We start from the raw sequence: 13,594 nt of genomic DNA, 5'->3' as shown, positions 1-13,594 counted from the left end.
ACTCTCCAGCTCTCTTTCAAACCCTCCTCCTGCTGTGTTTTATCAGATCCTGTCACAGGGGGCCTCTTATAAAACCAACAGAGCTCATCATGATAGAGCTCCAGAGGACCGGTTCGGTCAACCCTCGTTAATCTACTGTGGTCCGTGTTGGGTTAAGGCCTTGGGTATTTACCAAGCATATCAGATTTTGAGTGCCGATTTAAAGTCAGCGCTTCAAATCCATTTCTTTGAGAGTGATTCGCGATGAAAACGATGGTTAAAGGGAACGGAGTAGTGGTCCTAAATCAGCCGTCTTACCCTGAGACGCTTGATAAACATACAGCCCCTGGGTTTGTGTCTGGGCTGGTGGGCTGTGGGGCAGAAAGGTATGTGCTTAGTGGGGATTGTGTGCCGTGGCCTCCCCTCATTCTCCGAGGACGAACACACACAGAGCGACCTTGTGTGGAGCAGAGGGCTGGGCAGACACGCTGAAGTCAGCTCACGCCATGCAGTGCACTGTAGGCAAAAGAAGAAATCATCCTTCTGGATTACACACACACACACACACACACACACACACACATTACTTCTGCCATGGTATTCTGCATTATTATCATTTAAAAAGAAAACAATACACATGCACATATTCTACAAGTGATTCTCATAATCATCAGCTCCAAGCCAGACTGTAGGGCTGCCCCGGACTACTGTAGAGTTGTTATAAGCACTCAAAAATCCACCCAGAGTTACATAAACCTGTCAGTGGGTTCATTACAATAATTACTCTAATTTTCTGTTGATGATTTAATGATAAAGCAACAGAAAAAAGAGGGAAAATAAAACGGAGTGAAAGGACTTTTCAGAGGAGACGCCATGCCACGTTTCCTGTTGAGTGGCTGTCCCCTCTCAGCTGACAGAACACTTTGTGTTTCATCATTGGCGTAGCCCACGGTGTTGTGAGCCACAGCACGGACACACAGCCTCACCCCTTGGGGACACGCACTAATATGCACAAGAACACACATACTGTATACATACACTAATGATGGAATTCCATACTTACATTTCACATTCATAAACACACATAAATACATTTAGGCTACACAAATCCTACACCCAAATCAAACAGAGTGTCTGTGGACTGTCCTTTGATGAGGACAGGATGTACTCTTAAAGTTTACTGACTGTCCTGCAGCCTTGCTGGTTCTTGTGGTCAACAGTGTGCCACAGACTGCCATTCTGCTTGCTGTTTTTTCCATTCTTGACCCTGCCACACTCATAAAAAGACAGCCAGGCTTTAGTCCTCTGTTCCTTTATGAAGTCCCTCCACAAGCCCCATTAAAAGGGAGACGGAGCTAAAAAGGCCTTCTCACCAGGCCCCTACTGGCAAGGCAGTGTACTCAGAGGAAGTCTTTAGTCAAAATACACAAGCCAATAAACATAAAAAGGGATGCAGCACAATGTGTGTGTGTGTGTGTATATGCAAATGAGTGTGTATTATTCAGGCTATGTTGTATCAAAAGCAATACGTTGGCGTTGAAATTCAGCTAATATCTCCTCACGGTCACCTAGCTCTCTATTTTCTTTGTGCGCTGAAAAAAAGAAAGCCACAAAACACTGTTCCAGCCAATCAGCAACAGGCGACGACAGTTGATGGTAGGGGGCGAGGCAGCATGTAAATGTGCCGGCTGGCCAGTAGTTATCTGTCTGTGGATCTGGTGGGCGGAGCCTCTGAAGGCGGGGTTGTATTGGTTTGGCCATTGAGTTCAAATATCAACAATCTTTGCGCAGCATCGCTTACTGCACCTTTAAAGCTTTCATCAAGACACTGAATCCTCCCTCACCTAGGGATGTCATAATTACATGAACTCCCACCAACATCCATTAACCACTCCCCACCCCCACCCAAAAAGAACACTGAATTCCTGTCCATGAGGTCATCCCAAATACCAGACAGACACAGATCCATCAATATAAAGGGGTGCAGGTAGTCATGGCGACAGAAATTCCCCAAAATAAACCGATTAGTTGATTACCTGTGCCCAGAAACATGTAAACAATACAACTGGATCAATACAAAATATATTTCACTGTCAGAAGAGTGTGAATACCTATTATCAAGGGAACACCACTGTTTTATCTCCTCTCACGGTGGATTTCCTCTTTTGGATGTATTCTGGGAAAATATCAATCTATATTCTACTCATCTTTCCTTTAAATCATCATTCTTTACATTCGCAAATTGGTTAAATTAAGAGGGAATCATAAAACAGTAATTTGGGTGTAGGATTCAGTGTCATTATCTACATTAGATTTTGGCCTCAGATATAAGACCCTGACTGGAAAATACTTGATAAAAATACAATTACCCCTGTGCCACCCCCACAAAACTCTAATATGAAAACAGTCACAGAGGATATTACGACTTAAGCTTGTTGATACTTGCATTCTACTGAATGTATCATTTAGAAGGAGAAATGGCTCACAGTCAGGATGCCAGCAGCTTAGGGAAACTCAAAACTTTTCTTTTGGATGGAGATGTATGATTTTTATCAGGAAAATTATAAACTGACATTTCCTGGGCATTGTGCTTCTTTGAAAAAGCAAGACTGTAGGCGGATTTTAGTCATAGATATACTTAGTTAAAGGAGCTTATAATTACCAAATTATAGGTGTATACCATTGCACCTGGTATTTTGACATTTGACAAGATGCTATCAATGCCGGCTAATCTCTTCCGTTGGTTAATTTATTTATGATTCACATAGATTACACTGATGCTGGTTATGAAAGGGGTAGCGGTATTTGTACAGCAACGTTTATTTAATACGCTTTGCAGCTGTGCTACCATGGGTCATCAAATTAAAGAAATAATAACATTTTAAATGAGCTCTTAATCTGCCGTCTTCCATAATACAAGTCTTAGAGATCCTGTCTGTCAAATGTTTACAGAAAGGTCAAGTTTGTGCAAAGTATGGATGTTTAACGTTACGTTTAACAGCTCTGTTTCAAAAGAAGAAAGTCGTCAGTACAGTTTTGAACTGTGGATGTGAGAAGGGGGGAAAGAGGGAAAAAGGGGAGGGGGGGGTCTTTTTTTGCCACTGTGAATATGGCGGCATTCTTCGGGGGGCACTAATCCTGGGCATATATGCCAGTGCTGACAAAGGTCTGGTGTGTGTGTGTGTGTGTGTGTGTGTGTGTGTGTCTGTGCGCGCACGCTTGAAAGGGGAGTGGGGGGTGTCACTGATCCCTCAGAAGGCTAAATTTACCCAAGAGTGATGGGAGCAGGTGGATTCAGCTGGGACAGTGGGGTAGGGGTGGTGGGGGGTGGTTGGAAAGAACCAGACCTGGTTTCAGTTTAGACAGAGATCGGGGGCAAACGCAACCCAAATCGGGGGTTTCTATTCAAAGCCAGCTGGTCTGGCTTTATCACATGCGGGACATTTGTTTTAGGCAATTTGTTTGTATTTTTAGTTTTTTTTTGCTCAACTATCTCCATTGTTTTCCTTTCTTTTTTTAACTTTTGAAATGTTTAATTGAGCTGGTCCCTAGCTGGTTCTGAGGGGTGTAACTTCCTGGGGAAGCAGAGAAACGGCACGGGTGAGTTTTCACAGTACACCTATTCCCTTCCTTTTTCCCCTCTCCTCTGGATCTCATTCTGTCGGTGGAAAACCTGTCTCTGTCAGGATTTTAAACCATACTCTGTACAGTGGGTCATGACATGTTTAACAGATTAAGCCATGATTTTTGATATTTAAGCTGCTCAATTTGAACTGTTCCGACATTTATTTTGAAGTGCTGTTGCCTAATTGTTTCATTATAGTCTTGCTGGATTTAGTGAATGATGTCTTTGTCATGTAGCTCAATACAGAAAAGACTATATAAATATGAACAAGGCCAGAAGATACACTTAATTGGTGTTTTTCCTGCTCTTGACAAAGTAGAAAGACACCAGAGAAGCCCTAACACTGCTATAGGAGGAGTCAGGTCCCAGCTGTTGCCAATCACCTCTGTGGAGCACTTGGGGAAAAGCTTATCGAGGCTCCTGGAACCATGTGTTTAACTTTTAAAAGTCTACATTTTTATTTCTCTAAGGCCAGCTAAATGGTTTTAAGTCACTAAAGTGGAGCAGTATATTGTGTTGTTTCTCTGCTTCTAATTCTTCACAGTCAGTTTAGGTTACTGGTACTTTAAAGGGTAATTGCTTAGAACATCTCATTGCACAATCTGGAATTATCAGCGAGAGAAAAGCGCATGGCCTTAACATGCTGTTTGCTTTAGAAATGACTCGTTCCCTCAAGGTAGCTACCTAAGTGGCAAACGCACACTTCAGTAGCAATATGTGTCACGCAGTTCTTTGTTTAAGTAAGACATGTTGGGCAAACTTTTGAAACAAAGGAGAAAACTTTTGTCCTATTAAATGAACAGAGAGGGATTTATTCCTAACCAAATGGAGACATTAGAAAATGTCTACTTTAGGGCACTTGTCCCAAAACAACCAAATGGAATTTCGAACTAAAGCAAAGGCTTTGTTTAATTTTAATGAGTGGTGAATGACTCCGTTGGACATTTCCCTTCAACATTTGATTCAACTCTAGCTTTTGGATAAAATAAGAGGGGAAGTAATATTATTCCTGAATTCGATATCCTCGTATTTCGAGTACATTTTAGTTCTGATTTTAGTTTTGCATCCCATATCTTTATTGTACAATCTGCTATCACATTTACAATTAACACTAATGAAAATGAAAACAGTCTATTTCCACCCTTTCCGAGCAAACAAAACTGTAACAAGCTAAAAGGAAATGAACAGATTTGAAAGAAATATAGAGATATAAGTAGACATGTAGACATGTACTTATGTCCCTTATTTCATACCTGGGGAGGGAGTCGTCTTGCTATTAACCCAAAGAGGCAGGACCTGAGAAACTTTGACCCAGTTTACAGGAACCGCTCAGTCCTACCTTATTAGCTTTTCTGCCCCTGAATTCCACAGCTTTGATGGTCAGCGGCGTTGAGGAAACGCGTTGTTTTCTTTCTCTGTAGGGTGGCGAGTTCTCTTATGCTGTTGCCTCTCTGCCTTTGAAACTCTCCTCATCCTGTCACTACACCTTCACACTCTGCTATTAGTTCCATTGTTGCTGTTCTTTGTGCAGTACAAAACGTAGGGTGATGTTTGTTCATCTTCACTTGTAATGAAATGTGAATATGAAGAGAATCTAATTTTCTAATTTAATTTTTCAGTTAGGAATAGTCAGAGTTTCAATGTTACCTAATACAAAAGGTGTAACTTGCAGAAATGTGTCAAAGATAAAGAGATTTGTGGTCACTGCATCTTTCTGCTTGTTTAGTTTTTAGTTGTTCAATGCAAATATGCTTTTTGAGGTTTCAACTGGTGTTTTTGTGTAAATGAATAGGACAGTTACGATACAACATAGAAGTAATTGCAGCTGCTGACAGAAAGCATAGCAGTAGTTAGGGTAGTAGTAGTTTGTTTCCATGGTTATTTGGTGGGCACTACTGATCCATATGCTCTTAAATTACCTAAGTATGTTACTCTAGAAAGTGCATTTCATTTTAAAAACAAATTATCACTGAACCAAGACCTATTACACATATGGTTTCAATTGCGATGGCATGAAAGTACAAGTTTGTTCCACTGTAATGACTTACAGTAATGGCATAGTAATTTTGCTCTGATTTTTCCTTTTCATTCTCTTCTATTGTCTGTGTTATTTAAGTTTGGAAGATTTCCAGCAGCAGTCCAGCCTGCTGTATGAAAACTCTCTTTCCATCTACCCCCCTGAGAACTGTTGAGGCCAGAAAACAGTATGACGCTCTGCCGCCACTATACAACGCCTGTGCGCCGGGGCTGCCTAAATCTACAAAACACGAGTGCTGGCGCGAGGCAGTTCCTTTGATCTGCAGCTAATCTCAGTTGCCTGCCTCCCCTCTGATCATGTCTGAATAAGAATGAGTCTGGGGTGATCCTGGAGGCACAAAAAGCTTTAGACGCTGCTGCTCGTCTGCCGAGCTCCACACTGTAACACGGGCCTGCGCCGATGGTCGCTAGGCCTCGCTATCACACATCAGAGCTGGGAAGCCCTCATTTAGACACACATTATATTCCGCACCACTTGCTTTTCTTCACAGTGAGATGCTATCAGCTGCTTGTTGAGAGTGTGGGAGAAGTTGCATAGCCATGCTGAGTGATCTTTAATTGTCAGGGGAATTGGTTGAGGGCACCAGCTGTAGGAGGGACTTCTGCTGTATAGTGGTTACTATAGGAAACGGAAACAGCGTTATATACAGCATACGGGTTTGGCCCCTGTCAGTGTAACACATTATCAGTAAAATAGTGATCAAAAGATCACCTACACAGTTCTTTACTCTAAACCCATACACAGCTTAAATCTATTAGTCTGAAATCCCATTTTCTTCCCCATACCTTCGCAGAGAATGGAGTTTCCTGGCAGTGCATAAAACAAGTGGCAGTTACAGTACTATTGATATGATTCATTTGTTTGATGACTTTTTTTCCATCAGCTGAAAAAAATGATGTGAAAAACATCTATTTAAAAACAAGCAATGTTTACTACAGCTATAGAAAATGACTTACAAGTAAAATGACGGATGATACACTCTATAAACTCCCAACTAAACTACCAAATATACTGTAATTCCCTTCCAAAACAACCCATAATAGCATTTTCTGATCAGGTAACAATTTTTGAGTGCCTTTCTAAAAGCACATTATAAACTATATTCATATGACTGTTTTCTGATCAGCCAAAACAGTTACGATTTGGTTAGGTTTAGTCACGAAACATACTTAGTTAAGGTTAGGAAAACATGGTGGTTTGAAATATAAAAAGAACAATTGCTTAAGTTTAAGGAACTATCGCGGTCATGGTTAAAGGAAACCAGTGTTGACAGTTATAGGAAATAGGAAACAAACAGCGGTCTCTCGTGTCAAAGTCACTTGCAACATAACGCCACGCTAAATCTGCCTTTGCTTCCAAACCTACAGGTCAGGTAAAGGGAAACAATAAACGAAAAAGCAATCCTGAAAATGTTTCTGCTGAGGAATAAGTGAGGCAAACTTGAATTTAAAAAAATGAAAAATTTAAGTTTACATCGTGGTATAACAGTTCTTAAATCACATCATTTAAAGGTGCAGTAGGTAAGCCTTATAAAACTAACTTTCTGTCATATTTGCTGAAACTGACCCTATGTTCGAGTAGAACTACATGAAGCAGGTAATTTAAAAAAAAACCTGGCTCCTCTGACACCACCTACAGCCTGTAGTGTGATTTGCAAAAATCCACAGCTCTCTGTTCAGATGCACCAATCAGGGCCAGGGGGGGTGTCTAACTGCGTGTAAATCACTGCTCATGCACACACATTCATTCTCCCTTGTGGGAGGAGGGGCTTAGGAGACCATTTTGGGCTTTAGCAGAAAGGGGGGAGGGACTGAGAAGTTGTCAATGTTAAAAAATTTTGGCTAAGTCCTGGATCTTCACAATCCTACCTACAGCACCTTTAAACTATCACATGTTGATCATGGAAATTGGGATATATTCCATTTATGCATATTTAACACTAATAATTTTTCAGACAAAGCTTTTGCCCCACTTCAGGAAACACCGGTGGGCACCCCTTGGATAGAGACGGAAAAAAAAATCTAACATTGGCATCACCCCTTTATAGGCACAATTAGAGAAAGGGCAGAGAGAACAATGAAATAACTGTTGGAGCAGTTCATACCGAATTACTTTCCAACCATTGAAAAGGAGGAAAAATCATTAGCAGAAAGTGAGTTTTTTTTTTTTTCCTCGCATGAAGCAATCTAGTGCAGACAAAGAGAACTTTGAGCCCCTGATATACAGACAGAAGGTCCAGCAATTACACTTGCTGGAGCATAGAGAAGACACAGGAAGATGAGGAGGGAAGAGAAGAGTGCCAGTGTTAGGAATTAGAATAAAAAAGGAAGTAAATTGAAAAAGGGAATAATGGTTACTGATATTTAATTTATTTAAAAATAAAATTTCTGCTTAAATGTTAAGATGATTCCTCTAAATGAAAATGTTATTACGATATCCATCAAATTAAAAATAATGCATGGTTAAAAAAAAAAAAAAAACTGGTTACTGGTTAAACTTTGCATGGAGATACCTCCAGTTAACCCATGTAGTAAACCAGTCTATTCTGTGCTGAGAAGGATGCAGAGCTCCCCTGCAGGCGGCACATTTAATTACACAGCAGTGCCTGAATGCACCTCTACAGGCATAATGTGCTTTTCATATGTAGCAGGTGGCACAATGATGGCACCTGTCACGTATACATTATTATGACATACATGATATTAAAGCATTATGATTGTAAAATCATTAAGCCGTTTTGCCAGTTTAATCAAGTTAATTAATCTGCAGATATCACGCCTGAATAATCAAATAATACATGTAGCCAACAGCTGCTTTTTCTATTAAATATCAACATGTTATTTGGATGTTTGTCTTATTGGAAATAAATCATTATCCTTCATTAAATTCAAGAGACGGGATAGTCTGGTTGTTCAATTTGAAAGTTTTATAAATCCAGCACAAAGATCGTGTGAATTTTCTTAGCAGGAACTACTGTAAGCAAGAGTGTGTGTGTCCGTTTCTACATGCACATATACATGATAGTATAACAAAGTGAAGAAGCAACAGGTCTGATCAACAGCTCGGCCGGCGGCACTGTGTCTCAGCCAGTCAGTGCAGTCACAGGACCATGGGGCTTTTCTTATGATGTAACTGGAGCATCAGGCAGAACAAAAGGAGAGCTTGTTGTTCAGCTTGTGCCTCATCCATAATGCATAAAAGGTGTACAGACAGAATACTGTTGGTTAAACACGACACATGCAAATCACCAGCGCTGTCTCTCATTTGGCACTGCTTGGTAAGGGGTCGTTATGTGGCCATTACAGTTTCAGAGGCCTTCTGACTTTGTTATTATTGCATTCAAATCTGTTCTGTATGGTTTGATCCAACAGGGTGCTGTTGGGATACTGAACTGTAAGGACAAGGAAATATATGAAATGGTACAGTGAATTTACTGCTGGACATACACTGTTAATAGCTAAACCACATAGAAAAAAAACATGTTATTGAAAATAAGTCTCTGCATGGTTTCACTGAAAAATGAAACATACCATTATAGAACACAGCAGCTAATGACAAGTACACATAACTTTTTTTTCTTTCCTTTTTTTCTTACTTAGGAAATTACGAGAATTAGAGCTGACCAAAGCTGTAACAGTTAAAATTACTGAGGTGGCTTTATGTTTATGAGATATGTGGGATCATTTAATGTCCAAGTCAAGAATCTGTTTATTGTAGAGTGATTTCTTCAGTTTTTTAAAGTCAAATAGATGAAATGAAATGACCGTAGTTGATATGCTGTTATTCATGTACAAGACTTGAAAATTCCCAAGGTAACTTACATGTAACATATCAAAAAATATGTTATTTACTGTATATATAAAGCATTTTGCAAGGTTAGTACCACAAGTCGCTAATATACATGGTCTTGAGTCAAAAAACAGTTGAACATACTGCTTAGCTGCTTTCTTTTACCAAGGTAATATTGGCTGCGATTCAAATTTAGGAAAGGGAATGTCACCTTTATATTGCAAAAGCTCATTTGAGTGTACAAATAAATACTTCCCACAATTCTGAATTTCTTTGTTTTATATATTTTGTAATATGAGAACATATGATTTCAGTTAATTAAAAGTTCTTTTCTCATCTTTGCTCCCCTAATTATACTGTACAGTGGTGCACTTCCTGCAACTGTAATTACTGATGATATTGCCCTCTGAGTTTCATTATAAACCTTATTAATAAGGAGCTCCGAATCATGTGTAATATAACGCTTTGGATGACTTACACAAAGACAAAGCGCAGATCGGCAGAGAAATGTCTCACATCTCTCCTACAAAGTGTGAGCTTACTTTTAAAGTAGGTATGTTTTCCCTGAGAATAGAATCCAGATGTTCAGGCTGATCCAGTCCTGGATATCATCTGTGAACAAAGAATGAATATAAGATAGTGCGGTTTAAATGTGTTCTATAAATTATATGAACTATAAACAATGAAACATTCATGGAGAGTATTACATACACTACATTATGCACTCAAACACACATAACACTAACCCCTGCAGATGACACAATAACATGATTTATCAGGCTGATACTGGCCTTTAAACATATGGATAAAGACCAGTAGGTCTCATATAGTGCTGATATGACATTTTATAAATTCATTTATTGTTATTTGTAACTTTTTCTAAATGATTTCCCAGTATTCAAAATATGTGTAGCAGAATTTAATGGTACATGAAAATGCCTTTTCAGAGGCTCTTCCATCCTGTTAAAAATAATAATAATAGCCTAATGAATGTATTTTTTTCTTAAGATCCCAATTAAATATCAGCATGATGTATTAAGATTTCAGTCTAAAAATATTGCTATTGGGACTGCTCCTCAAACGACCATATCAGTACACGCACACAAACACACACACACACGCACACACACATGTGCAAGATCTATGGATCCACAGCTGAGTCTGTGAGTTAAATTGGCCTGCAGGTCTTTCTGTAATCCTTGTGAAGTTTGGTCGTCATATCATATTCTATCAATCTAGTGTCAAAACAGGAAATGTCTCTCAAATTCATTAGGGAGTGAACACAGGAAGAATGACTGAAAGCAGTAAATACCAAATAAAGCTTGAAGCACCCTCAGACATATCTGACATACAACAAGTACTCCATGTGTCTCGTAGTGCTTCTGTAATCGCTGGCTAATTCTCAGGAGCAGTGAGGCAGAGTGCTTGACAACATCATCTACTGTGACAGGCAGATTGTGTTTTCACGTGAGCGTGATCGACAACAGATTGCACTGAGCCCGGGCTGTTCCTGTTTGCCCTGGAAATGTGTTAGTGTTTATCTTTTGCTTGAGTGAGGCATTCCTTTCTTTCTCCCTCCATTACAAAAAACATACATTTTCAGGCGAGCTGTTTTGCGTGTGTGTGTGTGTGTGTGTGTGTGTGTGTGTGTGTGTGTGTGTGTGTGTGTGAGACACACGCTGTGAAGTGACTGCCAGCAGAGGCTTAAGAAACAATCCAAGCAAGATCAATATCTGCAAACCACACTTATGTGTTTGACTTAACATGAAGTCGCAGTTTCCCCTCTTCTCTTTTTATGCACAGCTGATGCCAAACCTCACCAAATTGCATTTACCCAAAAGCCTAAAGTGTGTGTATACACTGTGACATATTTGAAATTACATAATTGTTTTGGCAAACTGTTGATTTTCTCCATCAGGCTTTGATGAGACTATCACTCCCCACTTGAACACACACACACACACACACACACACACACACACACACACACACACACACACACACACACACACACACACACACACACTCGTTTTAATTAAGGAGAAAATAATTTGGCTCAAGTTAGGTACACAATAAGTATTGCTGATACTTATTGTGTACATTTCTCTAAATGTAACAGCTGTGAAAGGCATAATGTGACACTCTGAACGGCAATGTAACAGTAATCTGGCTGTAATGCATTGAGTTGTTTCTATCATATTCAGATTTAGCCATAGACCCCCACTTGGTAGTCTCAAGAGAAAAAATATACAGTAGGTCTTCCCTACTTTGCATTAAATGTGTGAGCATAGAATAAGGCTGTAAGTATGCCTTTACTATAACTTTATCCCTGTAGACAAGTCAGACAAGTCATTTATGAATATGCATGAGCCAGTGTTTGCCTCGTTTAATGATTTTCAACCATTCAAATATATTCAATCCACCTATCCTCATTTTTTTCTCTGCACTTCATATGGACATTAAACACACACACACACACACACACACACACACACACACACACACACACAAACACACACAGAGATCTTAACATGAATCCTGCTTACTATGTGCAAGGTGCATGCAAACGATTACCATTTTACTTGCAGGTTCACTCTCTCTTCTTCTCCTCACGCTTCCCTATGTTACTTCTCCTCCCAGGTGCCAACCAAAAACAACCTCAAGCATTGTGAACACTGAAAGGACTTCTCCGATGAATCGCTGACAAGCTGCACAGAGAAAGCTATAAGACTGAGGGCGCGCAAGACGGCTGACGAAGGAACATTGAACGTGGTATGTACGATCATCCAGGCACCAATAGGTGTCCACATGTCAGTGACATATTTAATGCAATTGTAGCACGTAAGATGTCTGAATGGAGGAAATTGTCTATTAAGGGTGTCAAATCTGTATGTTTCATACATGCTGATATGCGATGCCATTGATATGTGCCATGTTGCATTTATGAACCCACTGTGTAACAGACTGCACCATATTGATTATTGTGGAGGTCTCGGGGCCAGAGGAAACGCTATTAAAGATTAAAGGGTCAGGTGATGTGAAGGTGGTATTCCGAGTCATCAGACACCAGCGGCTTCAGTTACAGGCTGTAATGTCCGCCCGTCAAGCAGATTAGCCAGCTTGATTTATTTATTAACTGATTTAATGTCCTGCCATTTCCTACACTGACTGACTAACTGACTGACTGACTAACTGACTGGCTGCATACATGGCTTATGCTTCACAGGTGAACTTCAAAGGAAGGGAAAGATTAGGATGCTGCTTGGTGTCCACTTACACTTCACGCAGTCTGTGGTGACAGGCATGTACTGCAAAGCTATAAGCTCATAAGGGAAATGCTTCGCTGTCTGTCTGCATTTAAAACAAAAAAGTTCATGAAGACTAGCCTAGACTAACATTTTCAGTAAAAAATGGATGATGCTTCACCGCCAATACAATAAAGGTCAGGATAAGTTTTAAAATCAACAAAAGTGGCAAGCTGTTTTCAACTTGACATGAAGAATTTAAGAGGCGACATCGTCCTTTTATGTTTTTAGTGTGGAAATTGTAAAGATGATCAACTGTATGTAAGACAGTCTTTGACCATTCAAAACAATTGCTAACAGACTTCAAACACCCATGTTAATCAAAACCCATGATCTATATTTTCTGAGGCTGGATTAATGAAAACAGAAGAGAGAGACCTGATGGTGTACTAGAGTATAACAGGCTCCATTCAAGACAACCATTCTTTAAACTGATACAGCACCCATATAATGTGAGTATAATAGAACCACCGTATTACAAGGCCTATCTGGGATACATCTCTGTACAGACTGGCTGTCTGTGTCTTATCTGAAGTGACAAACTTGCGGTTCTAATTGTTATCTTCACACTAATAGAGTGGATGTTTTGAAATCATTTGGTTGGATGGATAAAGGCTTGGTAATTCCCCCATGCTTACTCTCTGTGTCAGGGCTTATCTGAAGGAGATAGCTGTTTTCTGGAGAATGATCGGCAGCGTGCAGGAGGTGGAAAGTTTGTAGTGATTCAAATAGGAGGCAATGTTCATGTTGCACAGACATGGAAGAACTCTGTTGAGCACTGAATAATTGATATTATTATTTGGGGGTTACTGAACAAGATATATGAGTTGAATCTACGTTTTATTGCAAAAAGCATAT

At 39.8% G+C, this 13,594-nt stretch overlaps 1 protein-coding gene across 2 annotated transcripts in view; it reads left to right on the top strand.

The window, feature by feature from the left end:
- Positions 1-3,324: 3,324 nt before the first annotated feature.
- The window catches only part of mef2cb (myocyte enhancer factor 2cb), a 75,330-nt gene continuing 65,060 nt past the window's right edge, over positions 3,325-13,594 (top strand). The window contains exons 1-3 of one of the 2 annotated variants that reach the window (XM_035994142.1): positions 3,329-3,579; positions 5,721-5,808; positions 12,072-12,203. The gene's annotated coding sequence lies outside the window, so the exon portion shown is untranslated. Of the gene's footprint in view, positions 3,580-5,720; positions 5,809-12,071; positions 12,204-13,594 lie in introns of both variants that reach the window. The other variant, XM_031309210.2, reaches the window with a different exon arrangement.

This window comes from Sander lucioperca, chromosome 2 (genome assembly GCF_008315115.2).
Source record: "Sander lucioperca isolate FBNREF2018 chromosome 2, SLUC_FBN_1.2, whole genome shotgun sequence".
Lineage (NCBI taxonomy): Eukaryota > Metazoa > Chordata > Actinopteri > Perciformes > Percidae > Sander > Sander lucioperca.
The sequence above is the reverse complement of the archived record's forward strand: the minus strand, read 5'-3'. Positions and strand labels throughout refer to the sequence as shown.